The 24,287-nt window shown below is 39.5% G+C and overlaps 1 long non-coding RNA gene across 5 annotated transcripts in view; it reads left to right on the top strand.

The window, feature by feature from the left end:
* Nucleotides 1–23,837, top strand: part of LOC145629333 (uncharacterized) — a 44,816-nt gene extending 20,979 nt beyond the window's left edge. For 4 of the 5 annotated variants that reach the window (XR_014111649.1, XR_014111645.1, XR_014111648.1 and 1 more), the window contains one exon: nt 23,564–23,837. This is a non-coding gene — a long non-coding RNA (uncharacterized LOC145629333). Of the gene's footprint in view, nt 1–23,333; nt 23,531–23,563 lie in introns of those variants that run through there. The other variant, XR_014111646.1, reaches the window with a different exon arrangement.
* Nucleotides 23,838–24,287: the final 450 nt, after the last annotated feature.

The following is a 24,287-nucleotide window of genomic DNA, read 5'->3' as shown; positions in this document are numbered from 1 at the left end:
AAGGAAGGACGATTAATCAAAGATAACCTTTTCGTACAAGTCCAACTTTTCGACAAACCTATAGCCCGCAAGAGGAAAGCAAGAGTTATAATGGCAACTCAGGAAGAAGTTAACGATCTCAAGAACCAATTGGCTACTGTAACTGAGACACTAAAGCTTCTCGCACTTAAGATCGAGGATCCCGCGAAGCAACAGCAGATGGACCTCATGCAAGAAAGCCTAAGAAAGTTGTCCAGTGACTACAAGTTTCAAGAACTCACATCCCAAGGGGTCTCGCTGGATAAGGATCTTCTTCCGCAGAAGTTCAGTGCCAACGACATCCCAAAGTTTAGGGCAATCGACAATCCCTACTTCCATCTAAGGGCGTTTGAAACAATAATGAGTATCAAGGGCATCAATAAGAAAATTTTCCCTTCTCTGTTCTCGCTATCTCTCGAGACCGTTTGCCAACAATGGTTCTTTTCTCTTGAAAAAGAAAAGACCTCTACCTGGGAATCCATAGCAAACGCTTTCGTTGATAGGTACAAGTGCAACGTTCAAGTCAAAACTGACCATAGAGAACTTGAAATTCTCAAGCAGAAGGAGAATGAAGGCTTCACATCTTTCTTTAACAAGTGGAGAGAAACCTCAGCTAAAATGATTGAGGTACCAAGTGAAAAAGAGTCCGTGAGATTGTTCATTAAAAATCTCCAAGAAAAATATTCAAAACATCTTAAATATCAAAATAACCTTCATACCTTTAAGGCTGTTTATGATATTGGGATTAATATTGAAGATGACTTAGCTAAATCAAAAGCTGCCAACAATAACTCCAACAGTGGCTGGAAAGGTTAGAAGAACGACAATCCTTCTTCTTCTAAAACCGCCCACTCAAATAATGTTAGCACCTTTAATCTAGGAGAAGTCCTTGCCATGAACAACCAAGGACAAAAGAAACTGTTTAGGAGAAACTTCACTCCTATTGGCATGAGTTATGACACCGCATTTGATCGGCTAAATGCAAAAGGTCTTATAACTCCCATTGGACCATTTGGAGATCCACCAGTCGAGAAAAGGTCGCCTAATTGGAACCCCAATGCACATTGCAAGTATCATCAAGGTAGGGGCCATTCTACTGAAAGCTGTTGGAAACTTAAGGAAGCTATCCAAGACTTGATTGACAATAATAAACTGCCGTTGCCTCCTGCCAGTAAGAAACCGAGTATTGATAATGCACCTCTAGCTCACACATTGGCTATTTCCGATGAAGAAAGCGAAGTCGACCCCTCATCTCTCATTAAGCCTGTCAAAGTGACCGAAGAAGAAGAAGAAGAGATCTTTTTCGATGTCGAGGATAATCCTCCAGAACTAGCAAATGAGGCAGAGATACGAATACTCACACTATATCTGAGGGAGACATCACAACTGTTACATGAAACTCTCAAAATTCTGAATGAACTTCGCAAGGAATATGATCAAGAACCTAAGAGAGAATCCACACCAGTAAAAACGACTTATGAGGCAAAATACTTTCCCTTACAAGTCACCGAAAGACCCAAGAAGAGTAATAAAATTTATACTCCAATTGGGATCCCGTATGCACAAATGTTTAAAATGCTCTCCGAGAGTGGCAAAGTCAAACCTCTCGAACCAAGACCATTTGAATCATTAAAAAGAACAGATAGATATTACTGTCAATACCATCAGTCAGGAGGACACACCATAGAAAACTGCTTCAAATTCAAGGATTTGGTGCAGAAAATGATTGATAGAAAAGAATTAGTCCAAGTTCAACAAGAAGAGGATATAAATGTTAATGGAGTATGGGATAGTGATGAAGAAGATGTCTATCTAAAAGACATATTAGAACCTTCACCTTCCATATCATACACCACAGACGATATTTGGGCTGAAGAAGATACATCAATAGACGTCCTCACAAGATCCGGGAGAATACAACCTCTTATTTCAACGCAACCCATGCCTACTGTACAACAAGTTCCCATACCTGTCATCGAGGACAATGACATTGTTAAACAATTCAAGAAGACAAAAGTCGAGATGAATGTATGGAAGCTTCTAGCAACATCTCGAGAACATAGGTTGGCTGTGATGAATGCCTTGGATAAAATTGGGATCGATTCTGACACCACTCCTGAGGGACTAGTTAACTTCCTCACGAGTGATCTCCCTAGTCCAATTAATCTAATCACCTTCTCTGATAAAGATTTACCCCCGAAAGGTGACAAGCACTACAAAGCGTTAAACCTCACAGTAGTCTGTAAAAGAATGAATGTTCCCATGACACTGGTAGACAATGGATCGGCTATTAACGTCTGTCCACTTAGGACTGCGAGGATGCTCGGCATAAAGAATGAGGATTTAACTCCGTCTACACAAGGAATAAGAGCTTACGATAATACTCGACGTCAAGCTCTTGGCAAAATAACCCTAAATGTGACGGCAGGAGCAATAGAACATGCTACTACTTTTCAAGTGGTAGACATCAGAGCCTCATTCAATCTGTTGTTAGGACGCCCTTGGCTCCATGATCTAAAGGTCGTCCCTTCATCTCTCCATCAACAAGTGAAAGCTATAGTTGGAGGAATCCCCATCACTATTGATGCTTCACCAATGAGGATCAAGTCAATAGAGAATCCAATCATCAACGTGGAGCACGACGAAGATGATGAAGACCTATGAAGCTTTAACGAAGAAGTCTCCTTAATCCAAGAGGATGAAAAGACATCTCTTTGCCACGACCCCCATTCCAACATGATTATCAACACTATGCTGAAAAAACAAGGACACTTCCCTGGGATGACCTTAGGAAAGAAAAAGGGGATAGCAAAATCGATAGAGTCACCTGGCCTCCCTAAACTAGATACTTTCGGACTTGGTTTCGAACCGACTCGGAAAGATCTCAAGCGAGCCCAGGACAAATTAAAAGCACGTAGGGACGCTCGCATTCAAAAGAAAGCAATTCCCATGGATCAGTACCCTCTTACGCTTAATGGTCAGTTTATAAAGGAAGGAGAGGACTATCCATGCTATGAATTTCCCGAACCATTTGTTGTAAATGGCATACGACAACAAGGATTCAAGATTTTCTTGGATTGCTATTTCACTGATGAAATCCCAATTCCCGTCCATAAGGAGAAAGCACCTCCATGTTTTGACTTTAACTTCATGGGATTAATGTTTGGGCGAGAAAAGAATGAATCAGTTTATGAGGAAGACAACTCCTCACTCATTCAAACAATCCTACAAAGTGAAAACTTTGATCCCTCGAAGCTAATTACTCCAGCTGAAGGATTACTGCAAGGGTGGCGCAAGACTATCAAGGTGATTACTCCGAGTGGGAGGAAGATATCAATCACGACAGGACAAGGGCCAATGTTTGAAGAATCGTCAGGGTCAGAGTCAGAGTCTGAGTCAGAGTTTTTCCCTTTAGAATCTTCTAAGTCTTTAGTTATAACGCCTTCCCTTTCTGTTTCTTCTCCTAGGATAGTTAGTGATCCAGTCCCTGAGGACATATCACTCTTTGATGTAATGATCTCAGAGTATAATAATATCGCTCATTCTCCTTACTTCTCGTGTTCTTCCCTAACTCAAGATGACGAATATTGCTTAGCTAATGATGAAAAAGATAAAGAATTTATTAAAGCAATGGAAACACTTGAAAAGAAAACACCAGTAATTGAAGAGACTGAAACAGTTGACATCTCAAATGATTCAACTCATAAAAGAGAAGTTAAAATCGGACTAACATTGAATAAACAAGAAAGAACCGATTTAATTAATTTGCTTAAAGAATTTATCGATGTATTTGCTTGGTCATATGAAGATATGCCAGGCATTAACAGAGAAATAGCCCAACACACTATACCATTAATTCCAGGAATGAAACCTGTAAAACAAAAGCTACGTCGAATGAAACCCGACGTAGCACTAAAAATGAAAGAAGAAGTTCAAAAACAAATAACTGCAGGTTTCATCAAGGTATCCAAATACCCCGAATGGGTCGCTAACGTCGTCCCAGTACCAAAGAAAGATGGAAGGGTAAGGATGTGTGTCGACTATCGAGATCTAAATAAGGCAAGCCCAAAGGACGACTTCCCTTTGCCACACATCGATATTCTGGTAGACAACACAGCAAATCACGCGCTCCTCTCATTCATGGATGGATACGCAGGGTACAATCAGATTCTCATGGCAGAAGAAGACATGGAGAAAACAACTTTTATTACAACATGGGGCACTTACTGTTACACGGTAATGCCATTTGGGTTGAAAAACACAGGTGCTACTTACCAACGTGCAGCAACTGCCTTGCTCCATGACATGATGCACAAAGAAGTTGAGGTATATGTAGACGACATGATTGTAAAATCAAAAGACCGTCCAGGCCATCAAGTAGCCTTAAGAAAATTTTTCGAAAGGCTAAGAAAATATAATATGAGGTTAAATCCCTCAAAATGCGCTTTCGGAGTAACCTCGGATAAGCTATTGGGATACGTCATAAGCTCTAGAGGAATAGAGGTAGATCCAACCAAGATTAAAGCAATCATGTCAATGCCACCGCCCAAGACCGAGAAGCAGATTCGAGGATTCATTGGCCGGTTACAATACATAAGCAGGTTCATATCAAAATTAACAACGATATGTGAACCAATCTTCAAAAAGCTCAAGAAGAATGTACCAGTAATATGGGATGAAGAGTGTCAAAAAGCCTTTGACCGGATCAAAGCCTATCTCGCAAATCCTCTCGTATTAGCGCCAGCACTTCCCGGAATACCTCTTAGGTTATATTTGACGGTTACCAAAGAGACAATGGGAGCCATGCTAGCACAAGAGGTAGAAAACAAAGAGAATGCAATCTATTACTTAAGTAAGAAGATGCTCGAATACGAAACACGCTATACACCACTCGAGAAATTGTGCCTCGCTTTGGTGTGGGCCACAACTAAGTTGAGACATTACATGTTGGTGCATACCGTTTTTGTGGTATCTCGATTGGATCCACTCAAATACTTGTTCGAGAAATCAACACTCAATGGACGTATTTCAAGATGGATAGTCAACTTAGCCCAGTTTGATGTACGGTTTATGCCACAAAAAGCTATTAAAGGATCCGTGGTGTCAGAATTTCTGGCAGACTTTCCAATAGAAGACTCGACACCAATACAAGACAGTGAATTTCCAGATGAAGATTTGATGGTCACTGAAGATGATACTTGGACCTTGTACTTTGACGGAGCCTCAAACCAAAAGGGATGTGGTGTCGGAGTGCTACTAGTATCACCTAAAGAAGAACACGTCCCAATCTCAATAAAGCTTGATTTCGACGTTACCAACAATGCTGCTGAATATGAAGCATGTGTGGTAGGCCTTGAAACAGCCCTGACATTGGGAGTAAAAAAGTTAAGGATATTCGGAGATTCCTCTCTAATCATCAATCAAATATCTAAAAGGTGGAAAGTTAGGAGCGAAAGCCTAGCTCCTTACCAAACTTATCTGGAAACTCTTACCGATTAGTTAGAGAAGGTAGAATACACATACCTACCAAGAGAAGAAAATCAATTTGCTGATGCCTTGGCAAGACTAGCCTCAATGGTTAGGATTCCCACGGATATCGAGCAAATGCCTCTAACTATCGAAAAAAGGCACAAACCAGCATATATACAGGCTATAGAAGACGAAAACCCAGTCCAAGACGAAGATGAAGAACGAGAAGAAGAACCATGGTACACAGACATCCTCAACTATGTCACCAATGGAGAATACCCTCCTCATGCTGACAAAAGAGCAAAACGAGCCTTGAGACTTTTGGCTTCTCAATATGTACTCATAGACAACGAGCTACATAAAAGGGTACCTAAAGGTCGAGCTCTCCTATGCGTAGGGAAGGTGGATGCACAAAGAATAATGAGAATGATCCACGAAGGAATATGTGGAACTCATATAAATGGCAAAATGTTAGTCCAGAAAATAATGCGAGAGGGGTATTATTGGACTACCATGAATAAGGATTGCCATCAATATGTAAAAAGATGCCCTAAGTGTCAAATTTATGCCAATTTACAGCACGTTCCTCCATCTTTGCTCTACACCTATACATCACCATGGCCATTCTCTACATGGGGAATTGACATAATTGGAAAGATCCTTCCTCCAGGGACGGGAGGCTATGAATTTATTCTAGTAGCGATCGATTACTTTACGAAGTGGGTTGAAGCACAATCATATGCTAAACTCACCGCAAAACATGTAGCACTTTTTATCGAGAGAAATATCATTTGTCGATATGGAGTCCCACATGAAATGATAAGTGACAATGGAACTCACTTTCAAGCCGAATGTGAAGAATTGCTACATAAATATGGTATCCAACATCATCATTCGTCCCCTTATAGACCTCAAGCAAACGGAGCAGTCGAGGCAGCTAATAAAAATTTAAAGACTATCATCGAGAAAATGACAGAAAATTACAAGGATTGGCCTGACAAGCTTCACTTTGCATTATGGGGTTATCGCACGTCAATCCGTACGTCAACAGGAAATACACCATTTTCTTTGGTTTATGGAATGGATGCCGTACAACCTGTCGAACTAGAAATGCCATCTCTACGTATTGCGCTAGAAAGTAAACTCGATGAAGTCGAATGGACTAGGGCACGATATGAAGAATTGATCCTACTCGACGAAAAACGACTAGAAGCCCTACATCACACTCAGTGTTATCAAACTCGTATGGCTAGACATTTTAATAAGAATGACAAGACAAGAAATATCAAAATAGGAGATTTGGGCCGGTATTAAAAGCACTAAGGAAAAATGTTTTAGATCCAAGGGGAAAGTTTAGACCTAATTGGTCTGGCCCCTACATTGTCAAAACAATCCTGTCAGGTGGTGCAGCAAAATTAACTGACATGGACGGCAATGAATTCTCAAACATGACCAATCTTGACCAACTTACAAAATACTACCCATAATTACTTGAGTAGGACACTCAAGAGAGCTACGTTCGGCCTGATTCCTTAAGAAAGGATACGTAGGCAACCCATTACGGGTGCGGCCACTTTATTTTTCGACATCTCCGCATTCCAGAATCTACAAAAACAGTCAACAAAAGTCGGAAAAACAACTGGCGTCGTAGAACAGAGCCTGACGCCAGCGAAAGGCCATTAGCGCCAGACGACAGTATTGGCGCCTGGCGCCAGACCTCAATATCCGGCGCCAATTCGAAATTATTGACGCCAATTCAGTAATAAAATCTGGGCGAATTTCGGTGTTTTTCGGAAAATTTTCGGCTTTCGTACTCGAAGAATTTCTGGAAAATCAATTTTTTCGGTTTTTCATTGCTTTAATAAAACAAATTTAAAGTAACAATTTAATTGAAAGCTGAAATTTCATTAATAAAATAAAATTGCATTGTTAATGGAATTTAAAAGCTGAAATAAATTAACTTTAAATAAAAACTAAGAATCTAATAAATCAAAAGCTAAGCAATATTCTAATCTTTCTTCTCCTTCTTTGCTCTTTTCCAATTCTTTTCTGTCTCCTCCTCTTCATCCATTACTTTGGCTAGTAGGCATCCTTTAGAGGACCTACATTCAATCTTAGAATGGATTGTTTCCCCTTTCGCTAGCACCCCATGCTTCTTTTCCACCCAAACCTTTTTGTCTGCAGTGGTAGCTTTCCTCTTCCCCTTGTCTTTAGTAGAATCCTTCTTTTTAGGCATTATAGGTGTCTTGAACTCAATTCTTGCACCTAAGCGTTCCTTGGCCAGTGTCACCCTGTCACCTAGACGATTCTTCACATCAGTCCTACCCTGATCAATTGAAGACTTCTTCAGCAACCACTTCTTTACATCATTAGGCAAAGAAGGGGGAACCTTTTGGGTAATCACTTCCCATAAAGGTCTAGCGCTCCAGTACGTGTCAAATTTATCTACTTCTTGAGATATGGGATACTCATAGGGAGGACGAAGATCCCCGGAAGGAATATTTTGAAGCAAGCCATATTGTCTCTTTACTCTACAGGGATAATAATATGTCATGAGAGACAAGCTTGGAAGACGGCAGAAAGGTTGCTTGTTAACACCAACCATCCTTTTTATTTTCCACCATGGGATGACCCACTTGATAGCAAAGTCACGTGATTCAAAGACTTTCTTCCACCCATGGCGCCCAATTTTAGGGATGCGTTTCTTTCTTCTTACAAAGCAAGTGGGCGTGTAACTTTCAATGTCGTCCGGAGGGCTAATTAATCCTAATCTTTCCATTAGCCACATCTGAAAAAAAAAAAAAAAAAAAGGTGCTTTTAAGTTAATATTACAATACAAAAATATGTTTTTAATTTCTGTAATTAAAAATATTATTTTTCTACCTGTAATAAAATTGGAGAACCGCGAAGAGGTGCTTTTGGGTCCCTTTTCAATTCATCTAGACCAATCATAGTCTCTCCAACTATTAAAGGCATCGGATTTCTCCCTGATTCAATTTGTTCTAGCACAGTGGTTATAATTGATCGACCCTCGTTAATTTTACCACTACTAAGACAATATTGATTAAGCATGCAGAATAAGAACGCCTTTCTTCTATATATGTGAAAAGATTCAGAAAGCGGTTTATCAAAGTAATAGCGTGCGAATTCCTTTAAGTTCACCACGTTGCCATTCACTATCCTTGATAAATCCCTTTCCTTCAAATTAAAGAAGCGCTCAAAATCCTTATAGTAATATGCATCTACTCTAGGGATCACCACCAGGTCTATTGCAGGAAAGCCTAAAATAGCACCAAATTCCTCTGGCAAAGGGCTAATTTCATCATACCCTATTCTAAAACAATGTGTGTCAATATTCCAATATTCTAAAGCGGTATGAATGAAGTCTATGTCTAGATCTACCCCTTTAATGCCATATATTCCCCCCAAGTGAAATAAATCCAATTCTTTTCTTTCTCTAGCATTGAGAGATCGACACCACTCATGAGAATATTGGGTGAAGGTTTTAGCGGCTAAAGACATGATTAATATTTTTTCTAAAGAGAAGAATAATTTTTTCGCTGGAATTATGTGAATAATCGACTGAGCAGGGGGCTATTTATACACAAATTGCGAGGACTTTCAACCTGACTGGAATACGTAGTCAGCGTCAATTGGCGTCATACACCTGAAATTGGCGTCACCCATCTGCTCTTGGCGCCACACGCTAGCAATAGCGCCTGGCGCCACGCGCCACAAGCTGACGCCAGCTGGCGCCAAGTCAGCAGGACAGCCGCGTGTGCTCAGTGTGCGTTTTGATATTAAATTGGAGTCGGTTAATGACTTTATGGCCCCGTTTTATTTTCTTCTAAATATCCTTCTATCTTTTTTTTAATTAATTAAACATAGCAATTATGTTTAGTTAATTGTTTATTCTTTTTTGGATCTTTTATTAAAATTAAAAAACATCAGCCTTTCTCTCCGTTTTATTTTTCCTTTTTATTTTTTCTTTTTGGGGGAGAGAGTCGGATAATACCCTCCATCAATAATAAAAATGACGGAATTTTTGCGCAAAATTGTTATCACATTTGCACACACTAACATACACTAACATAATAATAATACATAATAGTAGATTTACAGAACAAAGTATCTAAATAACAAGTCAAAGGAAAAGTTCTATAAAAAGTCAAAATAAAAATGCATATACAGAAATAAACTACGGCGCCGGAGGACGTAGGCCCATCATGCCATAAAACTGCGCTGTTCGAGGAGTCACCTCTCCACCAGCTCCAGCCCCAGCACCAGTTCCAGTCTCCGTAGGAGGAGGGAAACTCAAAACAGGACCGCTCCAGTCAAGGCCAACCTGAGGCTGAGATCGCGGAAGCTGCTGCGATGACGAGCCAACCTCGTACATCCCACCACCTCTGAAAGCCGAGGTAGCCTCTCCTAACGGCGCAGCCGGAACCTCCTCAGAAGAAGACCCTGAGCCCTCAGCAACGTCGGCTCGAGCAGCCTCAGAACGGCCACCTCTACCTCCTGACGAAGTGCGACGACGTCTCGAGCTAGACCTCGCCGGCTCTCTTCGCCCCTCAGGCCTCGTACGGGTGTGAGAAGCAATTGGCTGACCCTGTAAAAAGAAATAAAACAGAAACAAGGTGAAAACTGAAGCATAAGTGCAGAAACAATAAGTAAAGAAAAGTTACCTCTCGGACGGCGTCGTCTCGACGACAGGTAGCTGCGTTCCTCATCCGGACGAGTTGGCTCCGGAAGGCATCAATGCATCGTGCCATAGCCGAAACCACCTCGCGTGAGAACTGTCAAGGAAAGTTAAGTCAGTAAAAATGCATGATAACTGAATACAAGATTCTGGATTAGAGCTAGACTTACTCTGGTCTGATGACGAGGAATCGACCGCTCCACGAAGCACTCACCCTCAGGAGCCGGAGGAATCATCTCCTCGATCGGCCCGTACATCCCCTGGTAGTGGATAGACATACGGGGTGGCACAAACTCAGTGGGACCATCCTGATATAACAGAAAAAGAAATCAGTAAGGTATTACTCGGGGGCTACTCAATGCAAAACAAAAGCCAAGAATCTTACCCTCACATCCTCGGCCGGCATGGGGGCTGGAGCTAACAAAGGAAGTAGCTCCTCAGCATAACTCCGCCCGAGGATCAGATGGGATCGCCAAAGAGAACCAGGCTCCTCAGCCATGCTCGACAACTCTCTCTCGTCGAACATGTGGCGTGGTGGAGGAGCAGGAACGACAAAGACATCGGAAGAGTGTTGTCTAGCAACTCTCTCTCCTAAATACGCAACTGCTCCGTAGGTCCCCAGAAAATAACGGCGCTCAGCAGAGTACTGTGCGGCTAATCCAGGGACTGTCCAACCACCCCATGGCCGGTATACTACCTCAGGTCCCTGTAAAAATACCAATCGGGTAAGAACATGTATGAAATATCGCAGAAGAGCAAGATAAGCACCAAGAATCATACCGAGATGATCCGACTCCGGACACGTGCAGTAGACAGGTCCACATGGTGGCCGCCCCAAGAGGCGCTCACCGGATACCCCCTCGGCGATGGTCTCGCCGGCGCAATGGAAGGTAAGTATTCATAGAACCAGATCTACAAAAGGCTAAAGCATGAGTAAAGGCTAATTAAACATATAGGGCTAAATGTTATAGGGAATAATGTTTACCTCTACAACTTTCCAGAAAGCGGACAAAGCGACATTCGTCCTAAGAGACCGGTGGCGACACGAGTCCCTCAGTGCGCGAACGAAGTCAGTATAGGCCAAGCTGGCCCAGTCATAAGTCCCGATCCGCCGGAGATCGCGAACAGCAGGGAGATAGTAAAGCAATGCCCTACTACCCCTATCAGGGGAGAATGTCCCTTACAATAACATCAGCACGAAGATGCGCACCCGCTGCTCTCGGGCGGTCGCATCGTCATCAAGAGCCGCTGCCAGCGTCGAGCGGCGAATCCCTCTAGCACTAAACTGAGTCGTCTCGACCTCAGCTCGGGCCCGAACAGCAATCGGTCCCAGTAGTTCCTCGACCTCTGGAGCAAAGACATCGATACTGCCGTCGAATGGCAGCGGCACAGAAGAGAACTCCAGTCCTGTGATGAGACTGAAGTCTGTAGGAGTGACCATCATCTCACCCCATGAAAAATGGAATGTGTTGGTGGTGTCCCAGAAGAACTCCACCAAAGCGCGTACTACGTGGTGACCCCCGCTGGAGGCGACCATATCCTCGGAGGTCTCAAACAGGGCAACCAACCCGCAAGACTCCCATAGGAGTCTCGTCTCTCGATCTCTGGCGATATGCATCCTATACAAATCACCGAGACCATCGCAGCCAGAGCCGCGATGTCGTGTCCTTCCCGGCTCGGTTCCCCGTCTCACCCTCTCAGAAATATGGTGGACAGGGGCAAAAAACAATGTCTGCTCATCCCACTCTGGGAACTGACCAAGCGAAGTGGATGGTGTAGTGTCATCCTCCACGGGCTCATGCTCCCGTCTAGTGTTTCGGGACCGTGAACCGGAGCCTCGTTGTCTAGCCATGCTACATTGTGTAGAATCATCATAAATCAAGGTTCTATAGTATCTAAAGGTTTGCCTAGCCGCATGATACTATGTTCGCAAAAACAAAGTACGTAGTACTAAAACAGAGCACAAATTCGAATTAAGCATGACAAGCATTTTCCAAGTAATCAAACAATTTCTTGCAACACTATAGTGATTATTGTGACAAATTGAACAAGAATTGCTAGCAAAAAAACATCAAGAACGAGCCACATTGTTCTTCACGACCTTAGGAGGTCCAACAATGGCGGATTGCTCATTTCTTCGCCAAATTGAGTCAAACAAGTCTCAAATTACTCCTAAGGCAATATACAAACATAAACAAGCAATTTCATGGCATAAAGTTTGATAAATAAAGCAAATTGAGCATTATAAGTTTCGAATTTTCATGAAATTCGTGAATGAACATGCCAATAATTCATAAAAACCGGTGTGAGTTGGAAGGGAACTTACATAGATCGGGAATATGGATGAAAAGAGCTTTGATTTGCAACAAATTTGAGCGAATTCGGTTGAGAAATGAATGAGCAACGATCAATTGAAGTTTAGGCTTCTTTCGAGCAGCGTTCGCAACGAACCAGAGCACGAAACGAACTGAAACGGGAATTTAAAGTGATTCCCGTGCTGGCGCCAGTCCCTAGGCATTGGCGTCACATTATGTGCTTGGCGCCAGACGCCAATTTCAGCGCATGGCGCTAATGCGAAAAGCTGGCGCTGATTGATTTTCAGCGACGCCAAAGCAGCCTGCCACCTTCTAGGGTTGTGCTAGCCTTCTGCAATATATTTTGGGTTCCTTGGTACGCCAGTTAGCCCCTCTGAGCAATTTGACATGATTAGGTAATCGGCTTGATTACGTAAAGTGATCGACCTGATGAAAAGATCGTCTCACTAAACTTAAAGCGCCTAAGCATTGGCTCATTAGCAAAAGGCACCAACATACAGGTTCATTAGCAAAAAGGCACCGACATACTGGTTCAAGAGCAAAGAACGCCGACGTACAGGCATAGCAAAAAAGCAAAGTTCAGGCGAACTTTTAAAGATCGACGGGCGTGGGTCTTCGGTATTTTCCTTTGGGAGATTATCGCATCAAATGAGGATGACTTCAAGAGAAGATGTCTTCGGCATCATTCCCTAGCTTGCGGAAAGTTGTCACAAACAACTGAAGGTAATTTCGGGCGAAATTGTCTTCGATCATAGTTCCTAAGGCATGGAACGTGATCATAATGCGGATGAGAATTATTTCAAGAGAAATAATTTTCGATGATATTCCCTTGGACGTGGAATATTATCAAAGCAGAGAGGATCGTTTCGGGCGAAGCAATCTTCTAATTTGGAAGCAGTTACAAGGCGTAGTGGTTTTCAAGCGGGATGGCATTCTCTAGCTTGCAGGAGGTCATCAAAACAACAACAGCAAAGCAATCGGTTACTTTCAGAGACGTGTGCTCGACGGTGCAAGATACGCGTTTCTTAACTCTTTTATCTGTTTAACTAACATTGTTTTGCAGGTATTGGCGTTATAATATTGATTTAGGATCGCAGAACGTTCTGAATCATTCTCCGTCCCTATCGATACTTTGACCATGATAAGGGTCCAATAGTGGTGTAGTTGGATGGGGCTTGCAAAGACCTTTCCAACGATATATTATAAGCCCAATTCCGATGAATATTGAGGAATTTATGGCCAATTTACTAAACTGGGCCCGATTTGAGTTTTAAGTACGGCCCAATGATCTAGGGGAGGGCCTAATATGATTTATCATTCCTAATGTAATTAGGAATGGTTTTGGTCTTCTGGAACATTCTAGAAGGTCTTATCATTCTTAATTCAATTAGGATTCTTTAGAGTTTTAATTAGATCAAATAGCATTTTCGACTGAAATTATATTATTTTATCTTCCAGTACGGTAAAATTATCATAGTTTCGAAAACGTGTTAAAAGCCGGTTTGGCGTCCAACCCCAGGCCTTGGCGCCTGGAACCAGGATTGGCGCTAGACGCCAGCCATTGGCGCCTGGCGCTAGCCACTGGTCCTGGCGCCAAGTTGTTTCTGTGATCTTCAGACTCTGTTTTGATAAATTATCTTTTTTGGCCGATTTTCTTTATAAATATCGTATCAAAAACTCCGTTTTGATTCATCTACAATCTCCAATCACCAATTATCTCCAATCACCGATTATCAATTTTCTACAATCAATAGTCATCAACATTCTCTAATTCTCTTTATTCATCATCTTTCTTTCGTCAATTCTCAATAACATTAATCTTTTAGCATTCTTTCTTTCTTGCTTTTTCATACAAAATTCCGCATTCACAAGATCTTGATACACCTAGCCATATTCGAAGTTGCCTTCGCCCTAGACGTGAAAGGTTTTAATTTCTGAGGGTTTGGTCCCAAATCTCTATTTCAATTATTTAATTTAATTGCTTTGTTTATTATTTTCCTTGAAGTTACTAACGTGTGTATTTTGTTATTAGAAAGAGGTACGAGGCATCCAAGTAAGTATTTTAATTGATTTTATGATGTAGACATCATGTTTATATTGTTATTATGATATTCCTAGTATCATGTCTAGGGTATTTTTAATATTAAATATGATTATTATGATGCTTCCTATGTTCTTTCTAACATTTATGATTAATGATATTGATTATTTATTATGTTGCTTGATATGCTATTTATTATTTATTGCTTGATCACCTTTTATTGCATGTTTAAAGGGAATTTGTACTTGCAATCACGCTTAATAAGATAATTAATAATCTTGTTAGGTTAATTGTGATTATAATTTCAAGTGATCGCCAATAATAGTTTATTTGTGCATTAAATTCAACCAACATAGATTAAACAGGTTTAGGGTTAATCATATTGATTGTATGTTAATCAGAAAGCGCACATGAATACGAGCAGAATAAAGTAGAGGCCTATTATTAGGGCAGGTTCAATCTCTTTTAGGTTGGATTTGTACCATCATCCCCGAACCCTTATTTGGTTCATGACCTTATGGAGTTGACGATCTCTTGGATTGTTAAGGGGTGTAACCTTCACCTCGTGAACGGTTTACAAGTTCCTTAAAAACTTGTTGGCGACTCTTTTGCTCTATCTTCTTCCCTTTTGGACGCCACCGTACTTTAGTGTATGATCACAGTGGGGTTCAAGCTAGTGGGATTTTTAATGGCTTGAAATTATTCCCTACAAGAATCTATTCCAACTTGTTGGAAAAGAAGATTCAGGCACTATGAGCTAACCATATTGTACAAATGTCTTCGTGCTATCTGTCGAGGTGGCATAGGAGCACTAGGTAGTGGAGGCATAAATGATCAAAATGTAAGAGAGGTCGTTAACTCGATTCCTCAGATTTACTATTCCTGGACTGACAGTGTAAGGTATGAAGCTTACAATGTCTATTGTAAAATAATGGCTAAAAGACTCATGCCTGGTCAGTCAGTAAGGGCCCATGTAAGGGAATTGATTGAAATGTTCAATCAAATGGATGTCCTTAGGAAACCGATCGATGATGACTCTGCTCATGATATTATTTTGTTCTCACTCCATGATGGTTTTGACATTGTCAAGCTCACTCATAATGATGAGGGATCTTCGGTGACATTGATCAATTTGTTGCTTAACCATGCTGAGGAGTTCTTGAAGAGGAGAGGAAGCGAATGCTTCTTTTGCGGTAGTTGTCCATGCCATACACCAGGGTGTCCCCACTATACACCAGTGAAAACAGAAGGTAAAGAGTTACTTAATGTTTTCGTTGTAGAAATTAATCTTACTTCATCTTCCACTTGGGTATTTGATACCGGATGTGGTGCTCATATCGTTAATAACGTGCAGGGCTTGAAAGAAAGTAAGAAGTTGGCAAAAGGGGAAGTAACGCTTCGAGTAGGAAATGGAGCAAAAGTTGCTGCACTTACTATTAGAAGCTATCATTTAAGACTTCCTTCTGGACTTATTTTGGTGCTTAATAACTGTTATTATGTACCAATAATAACTAAAAACATTATTTCAGTTCCTGTTTTAGATTCTGAAGGATTTTCATTTGAAATAAGAGATAAGTGTTGTTTTATTTCGAAAGAAAATATGTTATATGCCAACGCCAAATTAATTAATGGTTTGTATGTATTAGAATATACAACCCATGTCTACAAAATTGATCATAAAAGGCAGAAAACAGATGGTTCAAACCCAACTTACCTATGGCATTGTATGCTTGGTTACATAAACCAAAAGCGCATCCAGAAATTACACAAGGATGGACTTCTTTCTTCATTTGATTATGAATCATTTGAAAATTGTGAGTCATGCTTGCTTGGGAAAATGACTAAGTCACCCTTCACGGGTATAGGTGAAAGAGCTAGTGATCTTTTGGGACTCATACATACGGATGTGTGTGGACCGATGAGTTTAAAAGCAAGGGGTGGGTTTAACTACTTCATTACTTTTACTGATGATTTAAGTAGATATGGTTATGTCTACTTAATGAAGAACAAATCGGAATCCTTTGAAAAGTTCAAAGAATTCCAAAATGAGGTACAAAACCAACTTGGGAAAACAATTAAAGCATTACGATCAGATCGTGGTGGTGAATATTTAACCTAAGAATTTGATGAACATCTGATTAATTGTGGAATAATTTCACAATTAACTCCTCCAGGAACGCCACAGTTGAATGATGTGTCAGAAAGGAGGAACAGGACTTTACTTGATATGGTGAGGTCCATGATGAGCTTTACTGATCTTCACATATCATTTTGGGGATATGCATTAGAAATAGCTGCCAGAGTACTAAACAGAAGCCCGTCCAAAGCAGTTGAGAAGACACCATATGAGATATGGACTGGAAAAGTTCCAAAGTTGTCTTATCTCAAGATTTGGGGTTGTGAAGCCTATGTAAAAAGTTTACAAAGTGATAAACTACAACCTAAATCAGACAAGTGTTTCTTTGTGGGCTATCCAAAAGAAACAAAAGGGTATTACTTCTACAATCGCGAAGATAACAAAGTGTTTGTTGCTCGCGATGGTGTCTTTCTAGAAAAGGAATTCCTGTCTAGAAAGCCAAGTGGGAGTAAAGTGGTTCTCGAAGAAATTCGAGACGAGCAACAAATGGATGTGGATAACACCACATCAGAGGCGAGGGCGCATGAGTCGATTAATCATGCGTCGGAGCAAGCTAATTCGACTAGCGAGACTCCTATCGTCCCACTTGAACCTAGTTCTTGCGAAAATCTTCAAAGAGTTGGAGAGAATATTTCTATTGTTGCTCCTACCCCACGTAGGTCTGCCAGAATCAGAAACAAACAGTTTGTTGAGGTTCTGATAACTGAGGATTCTGAAATCTTCTTATTGGAGAATGAAGAACCCACAACCTACAAGCAATCTTTGGCGAGCCCCAACTCAGATAAATGGCTTGAGGCCATGAAATCCGAAATGGAATCAATGTCTGAAAATGAAGTGTGGACCCTAGTTGACTTGTCTGATGGGGTAAAACCTATTGGTTGCAAATGGGCTTACAAAATTAAAACAGACAAGGATGGAAATGCCTACATCCACAAAGCAAGACTGGTTGCAAAAGGATACAGACAGATTCATGGTATTGACTATGATGAAACCTTTTCCCCAGTAGCCATGCTTAAGTCCATTCGGATTCTTCTAGCGATTGCTGCATTTTTCGATTACGAAATTTGGCAGATGGATGTCAAAACCGCCTTCTTGAATGGGTTCTTGACGGAGGAAGTGTATACGATATAACCTGAGGGTTTTGAAGATCCAGAAAATCCTAGAAAGGTATGCAAACTTCAGAAATCCATTTATGGATTGAAGCAAGCATCTAGGAGTTGGAATCTTCGTTTTGATAAAGCAATCAAACAGTTTGATTTTATCAAAAGTGAAGAGGAACCTTGTGTATACAAGAAGTCTAGTGGGAGCAGCATTGTTTTCCTAGTCTTGTATATAGATGACATACTACTCATGGGAAATGACATACCAATGCTTGATTCAGTCAAGGAATGGTTGAAGAGTTGTTTTTCCATGAAGGACTTAGGAGAGGCTGAATACATATTGGGGATCAAGATACATCGAGACAGATCTCGAAGGATGATTGGATTAAGTCAAGAAACTTATATTGATAAGGTTCTTGATAGGTATTCCATGAAAGACTCTAAGAGAGGATTTCTCCCCATGTCTCATGGCATTACGCTCAGTAAATCTCAATGCCCTAACACGCCAGAAGAGATGAGACGTATTGTTGATAAACCTTATGCTTCGGCAATAGGGTCAATCACGTATGCCATGATATGTACGAGGCCAGATGTTGCATATGCTCTGAGTATGTGTAGCAGGTTTCAGGCAAATCCAGGAGAAGCACACTGGACAGCTGCCAAGAACATCCTTAAGTACTTGAGAAGGACTAAAGGAATATTTCTAGTATATGTTGGCGAAAATGAGTTGGTTGTCAAAGGTTATACTGATGCAAGTTTCCAAACAGATAGAGATGATTTCAGATCACAATCTGGATACATTTTCTGTCTGAATGGAGGAGCAGTGAGCTGGAAAAGTTCGAAGCAAAGCACTGTCGCAGACTCTACAACAGAATCAGAATATTTAGCTGCTGTTGAAGCAGCTAAGGAAGCAGTTTGGATTAAGAAGTTCCTAACTGAGCTGGATATTATACCAAGTGCTCAAAAGGGAATCCAGTTGTATTGTGATAATAATGGCGCCATTGCTCAGTCAAAGGAGCCTAGGTCACACTTCAAATCCAAACATGTAGAGAGGAAATATTACCTCATTCGAGAGATCGTTGACAGAGGATATGTCAAGATGTGCAAAATTCATACGGATGAGAACATTGCTGATCCACTTACTAAACCCCTTCCACTTCCAAAGCATGAAAAACATGCTAGTGAATCTGGATTGAGGCAAATGATGTAATTAGAAGTTGTATTTATTTTTGGAGAAAAATAAGTTACATATGTAATACATTCATTTGCAGAATTATGTTTAATCAGAAATTTTATTATTTCTCTTATTTAATGATGGTTTTCAATATAAAATAAAATGTCCAAAATAATTATGGATTGATGGGCTCATCAGGTTGATGACTTGGTGAATGAAACCCCACAGGTGAACAAAATCCATATATTATTTAAAGTTCCTAGTTCAGAATCATTAAATTGGACATAAATGATTTCTAATAATGGACTAGCATGTAAGATTGATTGGATAGCGCAGTTTCATGGGCTATAGGAGCATAGTGAGGCTCGGTCAATCACATGGATATGCATGAATGATGCATGATCGAACTATAGACCTACTTTGAAGTTCAAGTATAGAACTTCCCGATATATTAGTGGATTCCTTTGACATGAGTGGAACATTGATTTCATTCAATGGATGTTATAGCTGTGGTACACTCAAACGTCTGCCCGTAACAGGAGATTATAAAGGGTGTTTCCCGGTTATTTCAGAAATTGAGTGGGAGCTTTGGTTTCCACAAGATTGAATTGAGTCTACCTATTTAATTAGGAATGTGTCTTGGCCTCTTGAAGAGGGAGAATTCAGAAAAATGCATGGCCGTGCTCAAATGGTTTACATAGTAATCATTTGTTTTGTAATTCTCACTCAGTTTTCAAGAAAAGATTTGTAGACTAATATGATCACGACATGAGATGCAATCATATTATCAAATCGACACACATTGACTTAAGGAATTTGAATATTGCGCACTTGTCTCAGACAAGTGGGAGATTGAAGGAGTTATGTCTTCGATAAGTGCAATTACTAGATATATCAAGGATCACTATTATGGAGATAATAAGTTCATTCTATAGGGTCGTCAATGTTTGGTGCTAGATATGACAATTGATATTTGGGCTAGCTTAATAGCCCAAAGCCTTATAGAATGGATCCTACAAGGTCACACATAAGAGTATTGGGTTAAACAAGTTAGAGGCCCATTATTGGGCCTCATGAGTTCATGACATACCACATTGATATTTGGGCTTGGATAATTAGAAGAGTCTAATGGGTTTTGGACTTGACATGGTTTTATTTCTTGATATGATCTATAAATATAAACCATGCCTAGGGTTGCAAGAGAGAACAATGACATACAGTAAATTGTCACACAAGCAACCAAGCATCCCAAAACCCTAATTCTCTCTCTCTCTATTCGGCCCTCACTCTCTCTCCTCCCCGTCCGTACGGCTCTCCCTTGTGGGCGGCGCGTGTGGTGGCGCGTGGGTGGTGGTGTGGTGTGTTCGTGACTCGGATCTCCGTTGAAGGTTGATTGAAGCGTTCAGTCACAACTAACTAGAATTAGTGGAGGTTTAATCCGTGCTCGTGGACTAAGTAGAGGAATCACACGTGGGGTTCTTGTTCTCCTTATTGTTCTTGCTCGATCACTTGTGGAATCACGCTTCAAAGGTATTGTTCTTACTCTTTATGTGTTGTGCATGAGATCCTTGGTTAGGTGCTATATGAATATGATTCATGATTATTTCCGCTGCGTAGTACCTATCATCCCCTACAAATAATCCATCAAAACAACTTCAAATTAACCATTAAAAGTAAAATACCAAATTTCACCTATTTAAGTACCAAGGTTAATATATTTTCTATAATTATTTCAAAATTATCCACCAAAACACATTAAATTAACCATTAAAACATAATAAAATCCAACTAATTGAGTAACAAGGTTACTAATCTCTAATATTTTCACAATTTCCCAATTATATTCAAACCTAAAATTGAGAAAAATTATATTCAAACCTAAATTTTAATTTACTAACAATGGTTCAAAATGCAAAACAAATTAATATATATAATTATATAATTGGAAAATAATGTAAAAAAAAAATTAAAAAGAAACCTTGAATGGAAGGAAACAAGGAGGGCAGCAGCTAGGAGGAGACAAGGAAGGCAGCAGCTAGGAGGACGACCCTAGTAGTGGAGGAAGCAGCGGTGGTGCGCAATGGTGGAGGCAGTAATGCGGTGGATTAAAAAAAAAATTAGAAATTAAACTGGGCAGTAAGTGAGTAAGGCAGTTCAACATAGCAAAAAGAGGAAAGAAGCAAGTTAAATTCATCAACAATTGGGTCAATTCAATTATTATATAAACAGGCAAAAAAAAACATTATACTTCATTACTTCAAATCTTCAAATCAACAATTGGGTCAATTCAATTCAATCCAAATTCTAGCCTTTATCAATTTATGTTTAGCCCATAGAATTTGAAATCCATTCCCATAGGCTGTCATTTCAAATCCAAAAAACTACTATCCCTGACTTTCTCTCCTCCTCTCAGCCACCATTAAAGGTAGAAAACAAGCTTAGCTTGAAAGTGCTTCCTCAAACTTTTTCCTTTTTTTTTTTTAACGAGTATGTCATTTATTATCTTTATTTTTCTTTGCATTTTTGTAAAAAACCTACAATTTAATTTATTTTGATGAAAAAGAAATTGACATGCTTCACTCCTCTTTTGTTTTTCAATCATAATTAACGATTCTTTGCCCAATTTTATTTTAACATCTTCTAATTAATTGTTATCAATTGTTAACGCAGGGTTAATTTCCTGCATATTTACACAATTTAAGGTTATTTTTTTTTAATTATCATTATCAATTTAAATGTTGCTGCTTTGCTGTTTTAGAAAAAAAAAAATTTGCTGGTTTGCTAGCTTTGGGTCTTTTGCATGGACAATTGAGTAGTATTGGGACGACACTATAGATTACCCATAGAATTTGAATTACTATATTTGAAATTCTTATGTTTCCCAAACAAAGATTTAGAATTTGAAATTCACATTTTCAATTCCAGAAATTCAATTGAAGTATTTGAAATGAATTCCTTGTTTCCAAAAGCAACCTTAATGAATTCAATTATTCAATATTTCAATTCATAATTTAATTAATAATTTCATACTCAAAATCTTAAATTCTAACCAACAAAAAACAGAACCTTATTGAAAGTTTGAAACAAATTAAAAGAGAAAGGAAAGAAGGGGACCGACGGTTGGAGGCTTTGGAGCGTTGGAGAGTTGGAGCCTTGCTGCCTTGGAGGCCGACTTGCCGCCGAGAAGAAATTGGGTCGTGAATGGGTGAGGTGTGAGACCGTAACTGAGCAAAAAGAGGAACTTCAAGCTTCAACAAAGAGGCGAATTGAAGAGGGGTTAGGGTGACTACTGACTAGCCGTCGCGGCGTTGCCGGTCGCCGGACCTGGAGACTGGAATACCGAGGAAGGAGAAGGGGCGAAGAGAGAGAACGAATGAATGGTGGTGGCCTGAAAATGGAGAACGAAAATGGAGAGTTGCGCTTTAGGGCTGGAATTTGAATGAAACAGTGAATAAGAACGAAAGAGAGAAGGAAGAAGAAAGAAAGTTTAAGCGGTTTTTTTTAAAAAAATTAAGGCACCGGTTCAAACCGGTGCCCTTTTTATTTTTGGCATCGGTTTGGTCTGAACCGGTGCCTTTTATATTTGTGTAAAATTGCGCCCAAATTTGGGCCGGTTTAGGACACCGGTTTGGCCGGAACCGGTGCCTTTATGGGGGTGTCTTATTGTATTTTTCTACTAGTGAGTGTGGGATTTTTTTTTTTATTTTCCATTGCCAATTTGCCATGCACATGTTGGTTAAAGTTGATTTTATCAAGATACTTGAACATGCATATGCATGTACCAATATAGTTTGTAAAAGTGCATGCATATTCACGGAAAAGTATCCTAGACCATCTCTGCATCTCATGAAGTTAATTATATGTGTATATAAAGGAAGTTGTGAGATCGATCATTAGGATGATCTTTCTGTTACGGACTTATTAGTAAGATATGACTTCTTTTGAAAATTAGTTTTTGAGATTTTTATGAGTGACTAAATATGTATGGTAAAGAAAGTCACAAAAGTATCACCTAAATTTAAACGGATTAAGATAGTTAATATCACGCCATCGCATGCATTTATATTTCAATGTGTCTCGTTCAAGAATTATTAGAGATGTACATAACAATCCCCTTGAGACTCGACAAATTAGATAATTTATTTTGTGTAAACAAGCATATATATAATTCGTGTCGTCTGAGAATTTGTAATTCTTCTTGCTCTACGTACATGAGTTCTCTGCAATTCTGAAGATATTTCTTCACCATGGTGGTTTTGGTTTAGGCATTTTTTTTTTGAAATATTTAGGCATATATTATTATATTTTAAATGGCAAGTATGGTATTAAGCTTATTATTTGACGTAATATCTTATTTTATTTATTTTGTTCGTCTTCTAGGAAATTGCTCATACATATTTGCCACCAACTTATTCCATTAGATTAGGTCTTGCGAACCTTGAATGTATTTCACGTAATTTAGCTTAGCTTTTGTATGCCTTTTTATGTAATCAATTTTATTCCTATGTGTTGCTAATTGCTATACATTGGTTATATACTGATGCCTTCAATTTGACAATTTCTATGTGGTAGAGTATCTAATAATTCACTAAATTTATATATATTAATAGGCATTTGAAGAAGCCACATACGATGGGTGAAGAAATTTAAAAGGACTGCTCTCTTATCATGCAACTATTGAGGGAAAACCTCACTCTCTAAACATCAGACCAAGAAGGAGAGATTTTTTTTGACGCAACGAATGAGAGACAGAGATGGGAGAGAGGCAATGCATTTTTTTATTTTTTATTTTTAATTTTCTTTGGAAATAGCTTAATTTAAATAGCACATCAGTTTCCTCTCAAACACATTACACTTTTAAAATACTACTATTACTTTGATTTCCATTCATATTTTACAATCTACTTGTAATAAACAAGGCATTTTTTTTAATTGTTTTGATGTTTCTTATCATATTGTCAAAAATATTGAAAGCTTGGAACGTGACTTCATTACCGGCCAAATAGACAAACTATTAAGAATTGCCACCTAATTTGGAATGAACGAAAATATTCACGTAATCACATTCAAAATATATTTCTAAAATGATACTTCGTATATGACAAAATCTAAACTTAAAAACATCTCTAAAAGTATTTTGCAATAAACAATAATTAAACCTATTAGCTACATATACACTTCTAATTTAAATCTAAGTTAAATGACTAAGCAAATAAATTCAGTACATTTCACTACATTGGGAGTTTGGGACACACTCTTGTGTGTGACCCAAACTATTACAAGGTGTACACCAACCTCAAACGTAAATAAATCATCCTATTTTTCATAAAGGTT

This window comes from Chenopodium album, chromosome 4 (genome assembly GCF_948465745.1).
Source record: "Chenopodium album chromosome 4, dcCheAlbu1.1, whole genome shotgun sequence".
Taxonomy (NCBI): Eukaryota; Viridiplantae; Streptophyta; class Magnoliopsida; order Caryophyllales; family Amaranthaceae; genus Chenopodium; species Chenopodium album.
The sequence above is the reverse complement of the archived record's forward strand: the minus strand, read 5'-3'. Positions and strand labels throughout refer to the sequence as shown.